The sequence below is a fragment of the Stegostoma tigrinum genome, chromosome 23 (assembly GCF_030684315.1).
Source record: "Stegostoma tigrinum isolate sSteTig4 chromosome 23, sSteTig4.hap1, whole genome shotgun sequence".
Lineage (NCBI taxonomy): Eukaryota > Metazoa > Chordata > Chondrichthyes > Orectolobiformes > Stegostomatidae > Stegostoma > Stegostoma tigrinum.
Genome location: NC_081376.1, coordinates 13,959,469 through 13,977,714, shown reverse-complemented (window position 1 = coordinate 13,977,714; position 18,246 = coordinate 13,959,469). Strand labels below are relative to the sequence as shown.

At 41.9% G+C, this 18,246-nt stretch overlaps 1 protein-coding gene across 3 annotated transcripts in view; it reads right to left on the bottom strand.

Annotated features, from left to right (window-relative positions):
• Positions 1–18,246, bottom strand: part of card11 (caspase recruitment domain family, member 11) — a 370,578-nt gene that overhangs the window by 151,713 nt on the left and 200,619 nt on the right. The window contains exon 1 of one of the 3 annotated variants that reach the window (XM_048552328.2): positions 2,180–2,248. The exons of the other annotated variants lie outside the window; for them this stretch is intronic. The gene's annotated coding sequence lies outside the window, so the exon portion shown is untranslated. Of the gene's footprint in view, positions 1–2,179; positions 2,249–18,246 lie in introns of those variants that run through there. 3 annotated transcript variants of the gene reach the window in all.

Here is an 18,246-nt window from a genome sequence, read left to right as displayed (position 1 = left end):
TGATTAGGTTCAGGGCATCTTGGAATGTACCTGGCCTCTTTGTGAAACCAGTGATTGAGACTTATTCTGGGAAGCAAATTTATTTCGCTCCGCATTGCGATGGTGGATGTCACTCTTCTTGGGCAGTATACCAACATGATGTCAGTATGAAGGGAATGAGTTATTGATGTCCAGTGTAAAATCAGAAAGCAACGTATAGATAAAAATATTGAAATCAAAATTATGCAATCTCAAATTCCACATTCCGTACCAGTGTTGCAGATTTATTTGCATTCTCTCGGTTGGACTATTTCAATGCTCTACATTCCACACTCAAACTTCAGCTTATCCAATACAGTTTGTCCAAATGTCCATCAATTTGGGAGCAGAAAGCTCATAACAGTAAAACTGACATACTGTTATAAAAACTCCACTGGTTCCCCATCCTGATCCATTCTGATCTTTACAGCAATCCAGTGTGATTGGCCTGTTCACCCACCACTCATGTGCACAGTGACCTACACAGATGCCTCATTTTTCAATATCTTAATATTTAAAATACTTATCCCTGTGTTCAAATCCCTTTGAGGTCCCATCCTATCTCTGCAACTCCGGCCCTTGAAGCCAGAGATCTCCACTTCATTCCTCCCCAACCTTCTTGCCTACCATTAGCTTTAGTTCTTTGGCCCGAAGCTGTAAAATTTCCCTGTCTTTACTGCTCTCTCTTCCTTTAAAGGGGCTCCTTCAGATTTACATCCGACAATCTTCTCGGCACCTGTCCAAACATTAGAATTAGGTTTATTGTTGTTTGAACTCAGGTTACATAAGAACAGCAGGGCAATGAAAAATATACAATGTTGCCAACACACAGCACCATCTTTGGTCCAAAAAAAAAGTTATAGTGCATATATCTGTAATGTGATGCAAGTCAGGAAAATAAAAAATAAATGCTAAAAGGAGAGACATTATGGCCTTTCTATAAAAAGGGCTTCCACATCGTCTGACCAGGCACCACCAGTTCCCAACCAGTAACCATCTTTGCTCCAGGCCGCTGAGAGAAGAGAAAAAGACGGAAGAGAAGAAAAAAAAGAAAAGAAAGGAACAGATGAAGCCCACAAAGGTCCGCCTGAAGTGTCCTACCCCGCTGCCATCTTGGATCAATAATAGATCTAATTGGATCAAGAATATCACCTTCTTTTAGGTAACTGTGAAAGACTTGATCTTTTACTGCATTAAAGACACTATATAACGTTAAGAGAGTTGCTGTTTGCACTTTAATACAGAAATACATCTTCTGTTTCTAGGTAGAGGAATAAACAAAAGAATGTGGTTGCTGTTAGTTTTGGGCCTCAGCGAGTGATGTATACTCCATACAGTAAAAGCTAAATGGAACAGTTATGGTCAATTTAATACAACTTAGGTTCATGAAAACACCAATTACCTAGTGTGTTGAGGCTTATTTACAATTCATTCTTGGGCGAGGGGCATTAGTAGCAAGACCAGTGTTTTTTTGTTCACCTTTCGTTTATCTAGTTTGATGCAACTCAGTTTCACATTAAACAGCTTTAGCAATCACTGACAAGTCAATGCCAATAGTATGGGGCTGTATCTAAACTGAGTCCCAACCAGGTTAAGAAATCTAGTGTCTTGCTCTCAAAAGATATTAGTAAACCGGTCAGCGTTTTTATGACAACTTCACCTTGGGCAACGTGATGTTCATAATTCCTAGATGGTCTTTCAAACTAACTTTAAATTCTGAAAATATTTCAAACTCAGATTCTCTGGGCTAATATTTCAGGAGCACTATGATAACGAGAAAGGCTAAAATGACAGCTTGCGGTAACGTGTACGGCTCCTAGAGGTGTGCTTTACCCCCATGAGAAAATGCCATCTTTTTGATGGTGTGTATATAACACTTACTTCTGACTCAATCAATTTATAAATAACCAGAGTTCCTCCACATTGATTCAGTGCAGTTCAAAACTAATACAAATGCAGTCTGTGACGTACAGAGGGAGAGGGGAGTTGGGGGGGTGGGGAAGGGGGAGATGCAGTGGAGAAGGAGACTGAATCACAGAAAACATGGGAAGCAGGGTGGTCCAAGATGAAATAACACATACTGGGTTAGTCTCAGACTTTTAAACAGATGCTGTGGCGTAAAGGGGAGGGTGAAGCTTTAAGAGAACAGAGGGGTCCATACCCACAGCGTCAGCTGTCCTGCTCCTCTGATACTCAGATTTACATCCGACAATCTTTGCTTGGCCTGCTGTGTTCATCCAGCACGACACCTTGTTATCACAGTGCTTACTGCTTTCTCTGTACTTAAGCTGCGCATGTCCAACTTAATTTACTTCTGTAACAAGTTAATTCATTTTAAATCTGGATCTCAGCTCAACTGCTAATGTTGATTATATTGGTTTCAGCAGAAATAAACAGCAGTGAATAAAAATAATCCAGCATCATGTGAGAAGAAACACTTGCCTTCATAACCTCAGGACATCTTTAAGCTCTTCACAATTAATGGAGTAATTCTGAAGCACATTCTCTGTTGTAACAATAGGAAACACACCAGCCAATTTGGACACACACAGAGCAGTGTGATAATGATCCGTTAGTTCCACTTTTGTGAGGTTATCCGAGGGATAAATATTGGTCAGGACACTGGGGGATAACACACAAGATCTTTACTGCTGTTAGATCTTTTGCATTCACCTGCCAGAGCGGATGTGGCTCCTTTTTTTTCCCCTCATTTTGCTTACTCTTGCATGGATTGTGAGCATTGCTGAGCATTGTTCAGTCCACTTGAACAGAATGGCTTGCCAGGCCAATTCAGAGGATCAGCAAGAACCTCAAGTGAAGTATGAGAAGACTACTGTACTGGGAGATAACAAGATGTAGAGCTGGGTGAACACAGCAGGCCAGTCAGCATCAGAGGAGCAGGAAGGCTGACGTTTCAGGCCTAGACCCTTCATCAGATTTCCAGTGAAGGGTCTAGGCCCGAAACGTCAACCTTCCTGCTTGGCCTGCTGTGTTCATCCAGCTCTACACCTTGTAACCTTGTACACCTTCTCCAGCATCTGCAGTTCCTATTACCTCTGTACTGTAATAAGAATTTTTTTTAAATATTGAAATGTTATCCCAATATTGACAGCCCTTGTAAGCAATTCTGTCACAATGCCAGCAATCAAACAATCTCTGCGTCAGCAGCAGCTCTGGAACAACAGGATCAAATGGAATGTTATCTGTAAAATGCAAATAAACAGGAGCTAAAATGATATTGACTGAAATCCCAGACTAATAATCTGAAACTGTAAGTCTAGAATCTTCAGTCATCAGGATGCAAGTTCACAAGTGTAATTCTTCATAGGAAGGTCACTGATTAACACAGAGGAAAATCTATCCCGGCCTTCCCTCAGTTCCCAAGTGCCAGAGGGCTCGTCAAACATCAAAACTTGGACTTAAACTAAAGGCTATTTTCGTCACGTGATGGTAACTGGGGGAAGAATGCTTGTGTGGAGCATAAACACCAGTAGGCTGAATGGTCTCTGCTGCAAACTCCTGTGTAATTCCATAAAACCCAGGGAGTAAAAATCCTGGTGGCTTCCATTCTGGGCAATTTCCCCACCTTTTAAACCAATTGGCTAGAGTCCGTAGCAGTGCAAATTGTGCATGTTTTAATGAAAGGACAAGGCTTGACTAGGACTTTAAAGACTTCTTTTCAATCCAGGCTTCAAGTTACGATCTGTGTACTACTAGGTGTGATAGCAAACAGAGGCTCACCAAATTTATCACGGCTGTTTTGGACAAGGCTAAAATATAACTACCCACTTTAAAGAATATACAGCAATCCAAAAATGGTTATATTTTGTCTTATTTGCCAGAAAATGTTGTTTGTGCACTAACTTCTGAAATAAAGAACGTAAGATATGGCTCAAGCAAATTGTTCTAAAACTATTTTAATAACCAGTAGCCCTCTCAAAGTTTCAACATGGAGTAATTACTCTCAGCACCAAAATGATCATGGGCTCCCATGCATGCACACAGGGCAAGTGACGTCAGCTGGCCACGTTAGGCTTCACAGTGTCCACTTTTCACATAAATGTGTTCCGTGCACAGTATCATCACTGCACGTGCAGACTGCTTCACTGCTCTTTCATGTTAAAGCAACCTAGCTGTTTGCTCTCCCATTCTGTCTTGGCTCCTTGTATGGACTAAGTTGAATGCAGGAACAGCAGTGCTGGTTGATCCCTGAGAATGTCTATTTTATTCCCTTTTGGCACTTTGTCAACAGTGATTTATTCACATGCTATTGTTTCAGTGAACAGGTGGGGAAGGGGCAGTGACAGCCTCTGCACGCTCATATCCCCTGCCTCCATTGCGACACTAGGCTCTGGGTGAAACTGTCCATGCATGCACAGGACACACCCAACTAGAATCACAAACATTTCTTTTTTCCTCTCCACTTCCTTCAATTCTGACCAATAGCAGAAGTCAATTCTTCTAATGGATCAATCAAGCAGGCTAAAGTTTGGTTTATTACAGTCACTGTAAAAATTACATCCCTTCTGAGTGATGTCACATTCCTTACAATGTACACACACTTTGTGCCAACTACACATGGCATTTGAACAATTCACAGTCATTTCAGAAATCAAGATACATAGTCTTGGATCCACTTGAATGTCAAGTGGAAGCTGTCGTGTGTCTTCACTCCATGTTATTTTGCTACTGAGGCGGCGATATTAATGTTGTGTCTTGCTACTTTTCACAGGTGCTTTAAATGTCTCAAACTGGCAAGTGGACCTGTGTGCTCAATCAGAACACTTTACAGTCCACTGTGGTTTTATTGAGAAGCACCAATTTCTGCAGCATGTAGGCTTTGGGTTGCTATGGGACAATCAGATTGAACCATTTTCAGGCGAGACCTTCAGTTAAGGTCCAGTATATCCTCTCAGATGGGTGCAAGTGATCCACAACATTGCAAAGAATAACGGGTGATTTCTCCATTGTGCCCTGAACAATACTTTTAGGTCCATTCATAAATCTTCTGGTCACCTACTTCAACAGTTATCGGTAGGGCTCGCTGAATGGAAAGCCTGTTTCACTTCCTACATTCAAAAGAACCTTCTTGTTTGTCCTTCGAAGTGAAGACGATTGCACTCTTCATCTTGAGTGTTTGGCAGAATTCCAGGAGACATGTAGGTGACTGATAAGGCCAGTGTCCAGGCAGTTCTGTTCAAAATAGGGCAGGGTACTGTAGATAATTGAGCTTTGGATGGAGTTGTTTGTTTGGGACTTCTTCACCCACACTTACTCTCCACCTCTGATTGTATTCTTGCCTTCAACGGAAGCCACCTTCCCACATTCTTATCCTTGTTGAAAACATGTCCTTGAGCACTTCCATCCAATCCCTTTTGATTACGGCTTGGACTGACTGAGGAACTTGTTGCACTGTTGTGCTTGTGCACCATTCGGAATCTCCATACCCAGTCCTTGTTGCTGGTCGTTAAGTGGCATTATTAAAATCAATTTATGGCCACACACTTGCAGAATGATTAAACAGTCAGAATGTCCATTTAATTACACAGAGCCAGATACAGGTATAAACATTACTTTAATATGCTGCCATAATACGTGCTTGAAGTGTCCAGTAATTAGGTCTACTTATTGCGGCAGTAAAAGTCTGCATGTGTCATATGGAAAGGGTAGTAATTTAGTGATTAAATACACTCAGAGCATGAGAGAGAAGGAGGTCACTGCCAATAGTTATATTGGGTATCAACATCACACATATTTGGTGTTTGTAAGGTCTGTCTGATCAAGATAGGAGGCAGTAAAACATGTCAGGCTTTCCAAGTGGAGCGGGGTGCTAATACTTCTGCTTAAAAGCCAATATAAAAATGAATGTTATTTCACACTGTTCTAGGCCATCCCTACAGGAAATAGCTGTTTACATATATTCTTAGGAAGAATTTTTCTAAAATGTCTTGTATTTATATTAGATTTATGCTTTCACAGTATCAAAAGTGCAATGTTCTTAATTCAGGCTTTAAAGTTGGAAATTGAGCCATACACGTATCTTCACAGAACCACACTACACACAAGCAGGTCATTCAGCCCACTGCTTCTGTGCTAGCTTTCTGAAAGATCTACCATGTAGTCCCACTCAACCCCGTAAATATTTTCTAGTCGCAGGGATCTACGAATCCTTTCTGTAATTCAGCACTGAAATCTGCTGGTAATTCTTACGTACTTTCCTATCACATCAACTCATGGCTTAAAAAATAATCTTGCTTACCTTTGATCGTTCTGCCAATTAGTTTAAACATTTGCTTACTGACCCTCATGCCAGAGGCAGCTGTTTGCTTGCTGATGACCAACTAATTTTCAAAAACGGTTGAGGTCTTTTTGACTAGAACAGTTAGAAGCAGTGCATACAAGAACTTGTGATCAGAAAGAAGGATGTAATTTTATTAACCTTGTGAAAGGTGTTGGTGTTTTAATCTAGAAAGCAAAGAGGTGAGAAATAGAATTGCGGTCACACTTGTACATTTAAAAGCTCTTACAGAGACAGATATAATTTCTAAAGAAGCATTTCCCAAACTCAAGTACCAATTAATTCTCACCATCTGAACACAATTAAATACAGTCAACAATAGGAATCACAGTGGGTGATTAATCCACGCCAGTTCAGCATCCTGCAACACATGTTGAACAGTGGTACATGCTGCTTTACATAACTGCTACTAAAATCAGCACTAATTTGCACTGTTCACTGACTACACATCAACAGGGAACGGGATATCACAAGTACTTAAAGACAGGCTGTAATTCTCAGAAGGGAAACAGTTTTGTGGCTAGAAGAAATGGCGGGAATTTTGGCAACAGACATCACTGCACAATGATACGTTGAGAAGTGGCTGAACATGGAAGGTGACATGCACTGAGGTTATCAGACAATGCACTGGAAGTCAGCAGTGGGAGGTCTCCAGGTCTAGGGAGCAATGGAAGTAACAGAAAGGTTAATGGCAGAGGTACAGTATTGCAGCAAGGACAAAGATGGATTGCATGAAACAATTCAAAGATCTCACATACTGTGGCTAACACTGTTCAAAAAGGCGCTTCTCAAGTATCTTGAACCAGCCTATCCGTTTTCGAATACATTAGCAGGAATGCTAATTTCCCCAAGAGCATGGCAGCAACTCTATAGATTAGAGGTTTCCCTTAACTTCTCAGACTGAAAATCATTCTGTCCCATTATTGTGGCCCTGCCAACTAGCACAGACCACGATAACAGGAACCGGCAATGGGCCTGCTTGAACCAGAACTACATGAGGTCACCCACCAGGACCTTCCACAGCCTCCTCATATGATTGAGGTCAGTGGAACTGCTTGTTATTTCTATCATTGGGATCAAAGTCGAAGAGGGGTTGGGCGACACGGCAGCTTCTCTTTCAGTTCCTCCACTTGCTGTTGCACTTCCCCTTTCACCACCTCCTCCTCCTTACTTCTTACCCGATAGCTAGAGATAAAGGCTGTTCCCACGATGGTCCAAGTCGTGTAGCATTATGCAAATCTTGATATCGGCTCCACCGAATACTGCAGTGCTGCTGCAAGGCAGTCCAGGCATTGTCCATGTTAACCAGTGATACATACTATTATATTCCCATGTCAACACACCATCCAATGTTCTAGACTGCACAGCTTAGTGAAACAGCTGCTCAGAGTCTAAAGTCAAACATAAAACTGCAGACGCTAGAAATATGAAACAAATGTTCAGTTAATGTATCAAATCAATTGACCCTTGTGCAGAATGTCAGTCAATTTTGCTTTCTCTCTGCCAGGCATGTTGAGTTTCTGTTTTTGGCTCAGTGTCCATCTGATCAAGCTCCTTCTGAATCTTGCACGTTTCAATTAGATCACCTCGCCTTCTTTAAAATGACAGGGAATGTGGACCAAGTTAATTTATCCCCTCATCACAGGACAATCCCTTCAATCCAGGTACCAATGTAATTAATCTATGCCTTTCTGTCCATGATGCCAGCCTAACCTTCCTGGAAGAGAGAGACAAAAACTGTGTACGGCACAGATCTCAAAGATCTGTACAAATATCATGATTAATTTCTTCCCATGCTTGAAACCCATTGAAAATGAAGGCCAACATGCCATTTTGCTTTGGGATTGTTTGCTCTAAGTGCATGTTAACTTCTGTGTTCCTTTTGCAAATTTCATGCCGTGCTGAAATTTATTCAGATTTTCTATTCTTATAATCAAAAGTTTAAAAAAAAACGAACACTTCCCTACATTATAGTCTATCACATTAGTTAAATGAGAGTACAACACTCTGTACATCTTTGCAGCACCCTGGGATCTTCCTCACAGCAGAATATATGGAGAATTAGCTGTTATCTCCCTTCTGCAGCAAAGCTCTGCAAACTTATAAAGGTTGCTTACAGATAATTCCAGCAGCTTGAAAGGAAGCAGATGTCTAAAAATTCAGAGTCACATTCACATTGAGAGCCACAGGCAATGTGATCTTTGTCCGGCAGTTGTGGCCACAACATTTTGCGTATTTCTGACGTTTGCGACTGTTTTACCATCACAAATGTGTCTCATGTATTCCTCTTTGCTCTAGCTGAAGGAAAAGAATTGCTACCTCAAGACCCTCAGTGGATATAATCTTTGCCCAAGAGCCTTTCTCTCCTCCTCTTCTTCTTCAAAACAGCATGCCCTGCTCTGTCTTCAATCTCCCCATTATGCTCACATTTTAAAAATGAAGGCGGCATCACTGATGAAAGACTGTTGCCTGTCCCTAGCTGGCCTTGAAATGAGTGGATCACCCTGATGTATGTACTGTGGGGAATAAGTACACAACATTGGCTTAACAGACAATTGTATATTGATCGTTTTAAAATTCAATACATGACAGTGTAAGAGAGTGTGTGGGGAATTTGTGGGTTTTTCCCCAGGGTACAGTAAAATAATTCTATCACTGGTTGTCCAAACATACCTTGAAAAAAAACAATGAAATGGTTGTAACCTATACTGGAGTCTCCTGATGGGGAGCAATTTGGCACTGTACCAAGAACCTTTAACATAGTAAAGCCTCTTAGGGCACTTCAGAGGAGGATGATCAACCAAGACATGTCTCAACCGTATTCGAAGATGATCAGATATAAATGCGTTGGTGCGTTTATTACTACCTTCACATTCCTATCCAACAATTTGATATAATATGTAGGCTTCCAAGCCAAGACAAATTAATGGGAAAAATTCAAAGTATAGCTGAGATTCCCAGTGTATATTTATTTGTTGCTGAGGCAGACGTAGTAGACCTGAGTAAGTTTGCTGGCTTTGCGACAGGACTAAGCTCGCTTCATTAAGTATAAACAGTAAGCTCTTGGCTTGAGCCAGTCTCATCAGGAAAGAGCTAATTACTTGTGACAAGTGGGAAACAGCACAACTGCAGGTCTTAAATGAGTTCCTTTTTCAAAGGGATTATTTGAACCTGGATCACTGAGGCAAACAGAAAATTTGAATTCACTTTTTTAAAAAAAAAGTTAGTATCATTAAAAAGTAAACCCAGAAGACCAACATAGAGTCATACAGCACGGAAGCAGACCCTTTGGTCCAACTTGTCTGCACCAACCAGATATCCAAATGTGATCGAATCTTATTTGCCAGCATGTAGACCATTTCCTTCTAAACCCTTCCTATTCATCGACCCATCCAGATGCCTTTTAAATGTTGTAATTGTACCAGCCTCCACCACTTCCTTCAGCAGCTCATTCCATCTATATACCACTCTCTACATGAAAAAGTTGTCCCTCAGGTTCCTTTTAAATCTTTCCTGTCTCACTTTAAACCTATGCCCGCCAGTTTGTGCTCCCCTACCCTGGGGGAAAGACCTTGGCCACATTCACCCTATTCATGCCCCTCATGATTTTATAAACCTCGACAAAGGAGCCCCCATAGCCTCCAACACTCCAGGGCAAAAGGTGCTAGTGTATTCGCCCCACCCTATAGCTTAACCCCTCCAGTACCAGTGACATCTTTGTAAATTTAACAACAGCCATCCTATTAAAAGGGTAGAATTGTACACAGTACTGTTTAAGTGGCCTCAATGTCCTGTACATGCCATCCCAATTTGTAAACTCCATGTTATAACTAACGAAGGCAAGTGTGCTAAACACCTTCTTCACCACCCTGTGAAAGTGGAGTCACAGGTAGAAAGAACTATGCAACTGCACCCTCAGGTCTCTTTATTCAGCAACACTCCCCAGGAGCTTACCATTAAGTGTACAAGTTCTGCCCCTGTTTGCCTTACTGAAGGAATAAAGCAACTCCTCACATTTATCTAAATTAAACACTATCTGCCACTCCTTGGCCCATTGGCTCATCAGGTTAAGGTCCCGTTGTACGCTGAAGTAACCTTCTTCATTGTCCACTACACCGCCAATTTTAGTGTTATCTGCAAACCTACTAACCATGCCCCTTATATTCACATTCAAAACTTTGATATCAATGCCCGAAAGCAGTGGATCCAGCATTGATCCTTCTGGCACACCACTGGTCAAAGGCCTCCAGTCCCAAAAGCAACCCTCTACTGCCACTTTCTGTCTCCCAACTTCAAGTCAATTTTGCATCCAATTGGCTAGCTCCTCCAGATCCCATGTAACCTCACTTAATGAGTCTACCACTGGGAACCTTGTCAAACACTTTGCTGAAGTCCACATAGATAATGTCTACCACTCTGCCTTCATCAATATTCCTTGTTTCCTCTTCAAAAAAACTCAATCAAGTCAGTTGGTGAGATCAGAATTGTACACAGTACTGTTAAAGTGGCCTAATCAATGTCCCGCACATGGCATCACAATTCGTAAACTCTACTACTACAATTTCCCAGGCACAAAGCCATGCTGATTATCCCTAGTCAGTCCCTGCCTTCCCAAACGTATGTAAATCTTGCCCCTCGGAATCCCCTTCCACAACTCATCTACCGCTTACGTAAAGCTCACCAGTCTATATTTCCCTGGCTTTTCCTTACAGCCTTTTTAAAATAATGGCACCACGTCAGGCAACCTCCAGTCTTCCAGCGCCTCACCTGTGGCTATCGATGATACAAATATCTCAGCAAGAGGCCCAGCTGCCACTTACCTCGCTTTCTACTGAGTGCTGGGAAATACCTGATCACGTCTTAGGGATTTATCTACATTGATGCATTTTAAGACCTCCAGCACCTCTTCTGTAATATGGACACTTCAAGATATCAGGATTTATCTCCCCAAGTTCCATAGCTTTTCTCCACAGCAAGTACAGACCCTCACTCATCTCCTGTGGTTCCACGCATAGGTAGCCATGTTGATCTTTAAAGGGCCCTATTCTCTCCCTAGTTACTCTTTTGCCCATAATGCCTTCATCAAAGTTATCTCATGACCCTTTCTGCCCTCCCAATTTCCCTTTTGTGTACACTCCTACTCCCCTTAGGATTGACTCGATCTCAGCTGTCTCTTCCTGATAAACGCCTCCTCCTTTATCTTGCCCAGAACGTCAATTTGTCTCGGCATTCAGCATTCCCTACACTAACCAGCCTTGTCATTTACACTTACAGGAACATACTGTCTCTTAACTCTTCTTATCTCAATTTTCAGGGCGTCACACTTGCCAGGTGTCCCTTTGCCTGCCAACAGCCTCATCAAGCAACTTTTCAAGGTTCTTGCCTAACATCATCAAAATTGCACTTCATCCAATTTACAACTTTAAGATCGGGCCTCTCCTTTTCCATTACTACTTTAACACTGAGAATTATCAGCACGTGCTCCAAAGAGCCCCCCCACCCCGCTTACACATCAGTCATTTGCCCTGTCTAATGTCACAACAGAACGTCAAGCTTTGCTCCTCGTCCTCTAGTAGGTACATCCACATATTGCATAAGAAAAAGGTTTCCTCGTACACCCCTAACAAATTCAAATTCAATCCCAGTCTATGTTTGGAAAATTAACACCCCCTACCGTTGCCACCCTATTATTGTTACAACGAAATTAGGCAAGATTTAGGGAGCACAGAATGGGGAAGGAAACTGCAGGGGATGGGCACATTAGAAACATGGAGCTTATTCAAGGAAAAGCTCCTGTGTGTCCTAGATAAGTATGTACCTGTCAGGCAGGGAGGAGGCTGTAGAGTGCGGGAGCCGTGGTTTACGAAGGAGGTGGAATCTCTGGTCAAGAGGAAGAAGGTGGCTTATGTTAGGATGAGATGTGAAGGCTCAGTTAGGGTGCTTGAGGGCTACGAGGTAGCCAGGAAAGTCCTAAAGAGAGAGCTCAGAAGAGCCAGGAGGAGACATGAGAAGTTGTTGGCGGGTAGGATTAGGGTAAACCCTCAGGCTTTCTATAGGTATTTAAGGAACAAAAGAATGACGAAAGTAAGATTAGGCCCAATCAAGGATAGTAGTGGTAAGTTGTGTGTGGAGTCAGAGGAGATAGGGGAAGCGCTAAATGAATATTTTTCAACAGTACTCACTCTAGAAAACGACAATGTTGTCAAGGAGAATACTGAGATACAGGCTACTAGACTAGGTGGGATTGAGATTCACACGGAAGAGGTACTAGAAATCTTTCAGAAGGTGAAGATAGATAAGTCCCCTGGGCCGGATGAGATTTATCCTCGGATCCTCTGGGAAACCAGGGAGGAGATTGCCGAGCCTTTGGCATTGATCTTTAACACGTCATTGTCTACAGGAATAGTGCCAGATGACTGGAGGATAGCAAATGTGGTTCCCCTGTTCAAGAAGGGGCGTAGAGACAACCCTGGTAATTATAGACCAGTGAGCCTTACCTCACTTGTTGGGTAAGTGTTGGAAAAGGTTATAAAGGAATAGGATTTATAATCATCTAGAAAAGAATAAATTGATTAGGGGTAGTCAGCACGGTTTTGTGAAGGAAAGGTCGTGCCTCACAAACCTGATTGAGTTCTTTGAGAAGGTGGCCAAACAGGTAGATGAGAGTAAACCGGTTGATGTGGTGTATATGGATTTCAGCAAGGCGTTCGATAAGGTTCCCCACAATAGGCTATTGTACAAAATGCGGAGGAATGGAATTGTGTGAGATATAGCAGTTTGGATCGGAAATTGGCTTGCTGAAAGAAGACAGAGGGTGGTAGTTGATGGGAAATGTTCATCCTGGAGACCAGTTACTAGTGGTGTACCGCAAGGGTCGGTGTTGGGTCCACTGCTGTTTGTCATTTTTATAAATGACCTGGATGAGGGCATAAAAGGATGGGTTAGTAAATTTGCAGACGACACTAAGGTCGGTGGAGTTGTGGATAGTGACAAAGGATGCTGTAGGTTGCAGAGAGACATAGATAAGCTGCAGAGCTGGGCTGAGAGGCGGCAAATGGAGTTTAATGCAGACAAGTGTGAGGTGATGCACTTTGGTAGGAGTAACCGGAAGGCAAAGTACAGGGCTAATGGTAAGATTCTTAGCAGTGTAGATGAGCAGAGAGATCTCGGTGTCCATGTACACAGATCGTTGAAAGTTGCCACCCAGGTTGACAGGGCTGTTAAGAAGGCATACAGTGTTTTAGCTTTTATTAAGAGAGGGATCGAGTTCCGGAACCAAGAGGTTATGGCGAAGCTGCACAAAACTCTGGTGCGGCTGCACTTGGAGTACTGTGTACAGTTCTGGTCACCGCATTATAAGAAGGATGTGGAAGCTTTGGAAAGGGTTCAGAGGAGATTTACTAGGATGTTGCTTGGTATGGAGGGAAGGTCTTACGAGGAAAGGCTGAGGGACTTGAGGCTGTTTTCATTAGAGAGAAGGTGGTTGAGAGGTGACTTAATTGAAACATATAAAATAATCAGAGGGTTAGATAGGGTGGATAGGGAGAGCCTTTTTCCTAGGATGGTGACGGCGAGCAGAGGGGGCATAGCTTTAAATCGAGGGGTGAAAGATATAGGACAGATGACAGAAGTAGTTTCTTTACTCAGAGAGTAGTAAGGGAATGGAACGCTTTGCCTGCAACGGTAGTAGATTCGCCAACTTTAGGTACATTTAAGTCGTCGTTGGACAAGCATATGGACGTACATGGAATAGTGTAGTTTAGATGGGCTTGATATCGGTGTGACAGGTCGGCACAACATCGAGGGCCAAAGGGCCTGTACTGTGCTGTAATGTTCTATGTTCTATGTTGGAGCTCACCTTATATATTTGCTTCTCAATTTCTCACTGACTAATGAGGGGGCTATAATACAATCCCAACAAGGTGATTTTCCCTTCCTTATATCTCAATTTCACCCATGTACGGGTAGGCCACGGCCTATCGGTATTATTTTAAAATTATAATTTTAAAACTTGGACCCCAAATAAGCAAAAGCAGGTCTGTCAATACTAATCTGATCATAGGTTATATCTAGTGGAGTACAAGTATCTTGGGAAGTTGAGAGACAGGAAGAGGTTACCAAGATAGAGTGGGAGCACGATTACAGATTTGAAAACTGGCAAGAAGAGTTTAAACTTGAGATATCACTAAACCAAAGTCAATGTATGTAGGCAAGCAGAAGAATGATGGATGAACAGCTCTTGACGTGCATTTAGTTAAGAGCTTTGAACTACTTTAGGTTTAGAAAGAGTGGAGCACAGGAAGTGTGCTTGGAGTGTTTTGGAACAGTCAAATCAAAAGACACCAAGGAGTTTAGCAGCAGTTGAGATGAGGCGGACATGCAGTTCAGCATTATTACAAGAAGGTGAAAAGTGGCTGCTAAAGTGATGGCACAAATAAGTCGTCAGAGACTTACCTCAATCTAAATATGTAACCAAGATTGTGACCAGTTTAGTTCAACCTCAGGCAATACTGGAGACACGGATTGGAGCCACCGGTTACCAAACAAAGTTTGTGATGGAGCCAAAGACAAATGACTTTTGAGAAGGCTAAAGCTAATGAAGGAAGTTGCCGTTCATCCAGTACTGGATGTCGGACAAAGAGTCTGACAAATTAGAGACAGCAGACAAGTTGAGGTATGGTATTGAGGTAGAACTGGGTGTCATCAGCATTCATGTGGAAACTGATGCGTGTACAGGCATTTGGACACAAGTTGGGCCGTAGGCAGGGACTGATGCTAAGTAAATGCAATCATAGACACTGGGCGGCACCTAAGACTGACAGAGTCGATGCAAAACCACCAAGCACAGGTTAACCTGTCATCAGGTTAAAAAGTGTTATTTTTCCCCAAATGGTACTGAAAATGAATCACGAGAAACAGAATTTCTATCACAGTGACAAAATTATTACAGCACTTTTAAATTGTGTTATTTTCAGATGTAGCACTGTGTCATTCTATTTTAGAAGTGTTAAACTGACTCAAAGTTCTGCGTAGAAATTCAAAGCTCAGATAAACTAATCCTTAGGGCTATTCTGAATGGTCTAATCCTTCCAGGGCTGAAGCTATTCACAACTTTCCGTAGTTCTGTTGACATGCCATGCTGTTCCATCTTCAGACACCAATCTCCCGAGCATCGCATGCTTCACATTTCATCAGTGACAGAGATTTCAATTATTTTAGTTCAAATATAGGTTGCATATCTTACAGGGGATAATGGTTGTAGAGCTGATGGAGACTGAGGAGGGGTTGAGGGGGTGGAGGGGTGGAGAGAAGGGTTCAGGCCAAGACATCATTTGGAAATAAGATTGAGAGATTTAATACTGGAGATGACAATAGGCTGTGAGTCCATGTGCATCAGTCGCACAGTGACAATGGGTGAATGAGCCTTGATGCAAGTTAGAACATGGCCAGCATTTTTTTGGATGAGTTCAAGTTAATTTAGGAAGTAAGATGGGAAGCTGGACAGAAATCCAGAATAGGGAAATCTAGGGGCAACAAAATCACAGATGAGGCTATCCGCAGCAGATGAGCTGAAGGAAGATGAATTTGTGAACAAAGCCGCATCTCACTGTCAAATGGGAGACCGAAATGGTCCAGCCACAGGCAGTTGCTTGCAAAAGGGATGGAGCCAGTTGCAAGAGGATGTATTTTGTGCCAGGGACCATGAACTCTGACAACAGCCTTCCCAATACGGAGTTGGGAAAAATTGCTGCTCATCCTGCATTTGTGTAGCAATTAGACAGCTTGGAGCCACTGAACAGTTCATTCAAAGAGCCAAGGTTAGGGTTAGAAAAAAAATCTTTTAACTTATCATATTGCAGCATGCACAGACAATAGTAAATACAGAGCAAAACGAAGGGAATAGCTACCATCATAATTAACTCAGGCAGGTTGAGCCTTACAAACAGAACACAAAGCAATGTAGAGTACTACAAACAATACTGTTACCCTGGGTATGTGATGAACGTTGAAGCAGCAATCCAGATAAGAACATCATCTGAAGTATTCAAGTCTCTGCAACTGTTCCAACACATTTGCCAACCAGAAGCTGAAATCTTAACATTTGAGATTTTAAGGGGTTTTTCAAGAGAAGAAAGAAAGAAACTACATTGACTCTACCCAAGTGCTTGAAATTTTTGAAGTGGCCCATTATAGCCTTCTTGACAATTGACTCCAGCATTTTTTGCTAGGACAATGTTAAGCTAATTGGACTATAGTTGCCTGTTTCATGGTCTCTTTCGCTTCTGAATAGACGAATGACGTTCGCCACTTTCCAATCTTAATGGGACCTTTCCAGAATCGAGTGAATGTCAAAAAATTCAATCCAATGCATCTAACACAGTAGCCATTTGTTTTCTGGTCTCAGATAAGCTTTATCAGGACCTGGGGACTTGTTAGCCATCACTTGAATATGAAAGTTGTGGCATTTTGAAACAGCTACACAATTGACAGGACATTGGTGAGACCATATCTGGGATACTGTGCATAGTTTTGGCTTCTGCATTTCAGGAAAGATACCAACGTATCAGAAACATTCAGAGAAGGGAGTTTTGTAGAGTGTTGGAGGAAAGGCTGGACAGGTTAGACCTGCATCCATTGGAGCTTACAGGAATGGGTGATGATCTGATTGGAAGTATACAAGCTTTTGAAGAGACTTGACATGATGTATTGCTTATTAAGGACAGGACAGAATGTGGAGTTATGGCCACAATCTTATTATTTGACGGAGCAGGTTTGAGGGGCGAAGTGTCTTACCATTGTTCTTAATTAATGTATGAACATCTGGATAAGGACTTTGATGCTTTGGCCTTTCCAGTCCAGCTGACTTCTCAAGGTCCAAGTAGGGCTCTTCCATAAATGGTCAAGTGACCAGCACTCTGCACCCACAAATCAAAACTTCACACCATCAGAATGCACAGACAATAGGCAGCTACACATCTGGACAGTCATTCAATTGGATCATGGCTTTTCCACATAATAACTCCATCTGCCAGCCTTGGTTGTGTAACCCTTCATACCCCTTAACCCGTGAAAGGTGGTTACAAGTCAGCTTAGGATAGATTGTGATGCTGCTTACAACCAGGGAGAGATCAAACGATATCTGAATCACCAGAACGAAGCTTCAATGATTCATACTAGTAATTTGAATTTGTATGGAAAATCTTTGAAGAGACTGTCAGACACTTTCAGACTACATTTGCCGATATGTTTTCCCTTAAAGCAAGCGTCAGTATTATACCTTTTCTCCCCCTTCTTCATATCCCCAAGTGGGTTCTTTTAATTGAGCTTCTCAACTAAAAAGAAATTCTCTTTTGAGCTCTGTGTTACATTCCAAATGCAAACTTGCTGTGTGCAGTTCTTGGCCTCGAGCTGGTGAGAGCACCTGGTGAGCCTATTGGGAATGTAAAATGGAAATCTGATCAATTTTTGTTGTACAAGGGTGTTAAAAGTTATCAAGTTATGTCAGGTAAATGAAGAGAAGATACAAATCAGCCACAATCTTAAAAAAAAATGCCCTTCAATATTTTCTAACATAGAAAACTGGACTGAAAACTTCACATCTGTGCAAATTTGTGAGAAGGTTAAAATAAATTGGTTCGAAAGTGCTTGCAGGTCAGAGGATAAAACTACAGCACATTCAGAAAAACAATTAAAGGGAGAAAGTTCGATAAAAATAAAGCTTTAAAACATGGTGTGGATGGGCTGCCTAATTCTTCTCTACAAACCACTTAAGGACTTAAAAACTTAAGTCCTTAACACACTAACAGGGGATTAGATAATTGCTTGGAAAAAAAAACAGGAGAAGATTTGGCCAATGAGTAAGAGATGAGGCAAAGAAGAGAGATGTTAAGTATTTTTGCTGACAGAGCTTTTAAATGCAAATTGTCGTA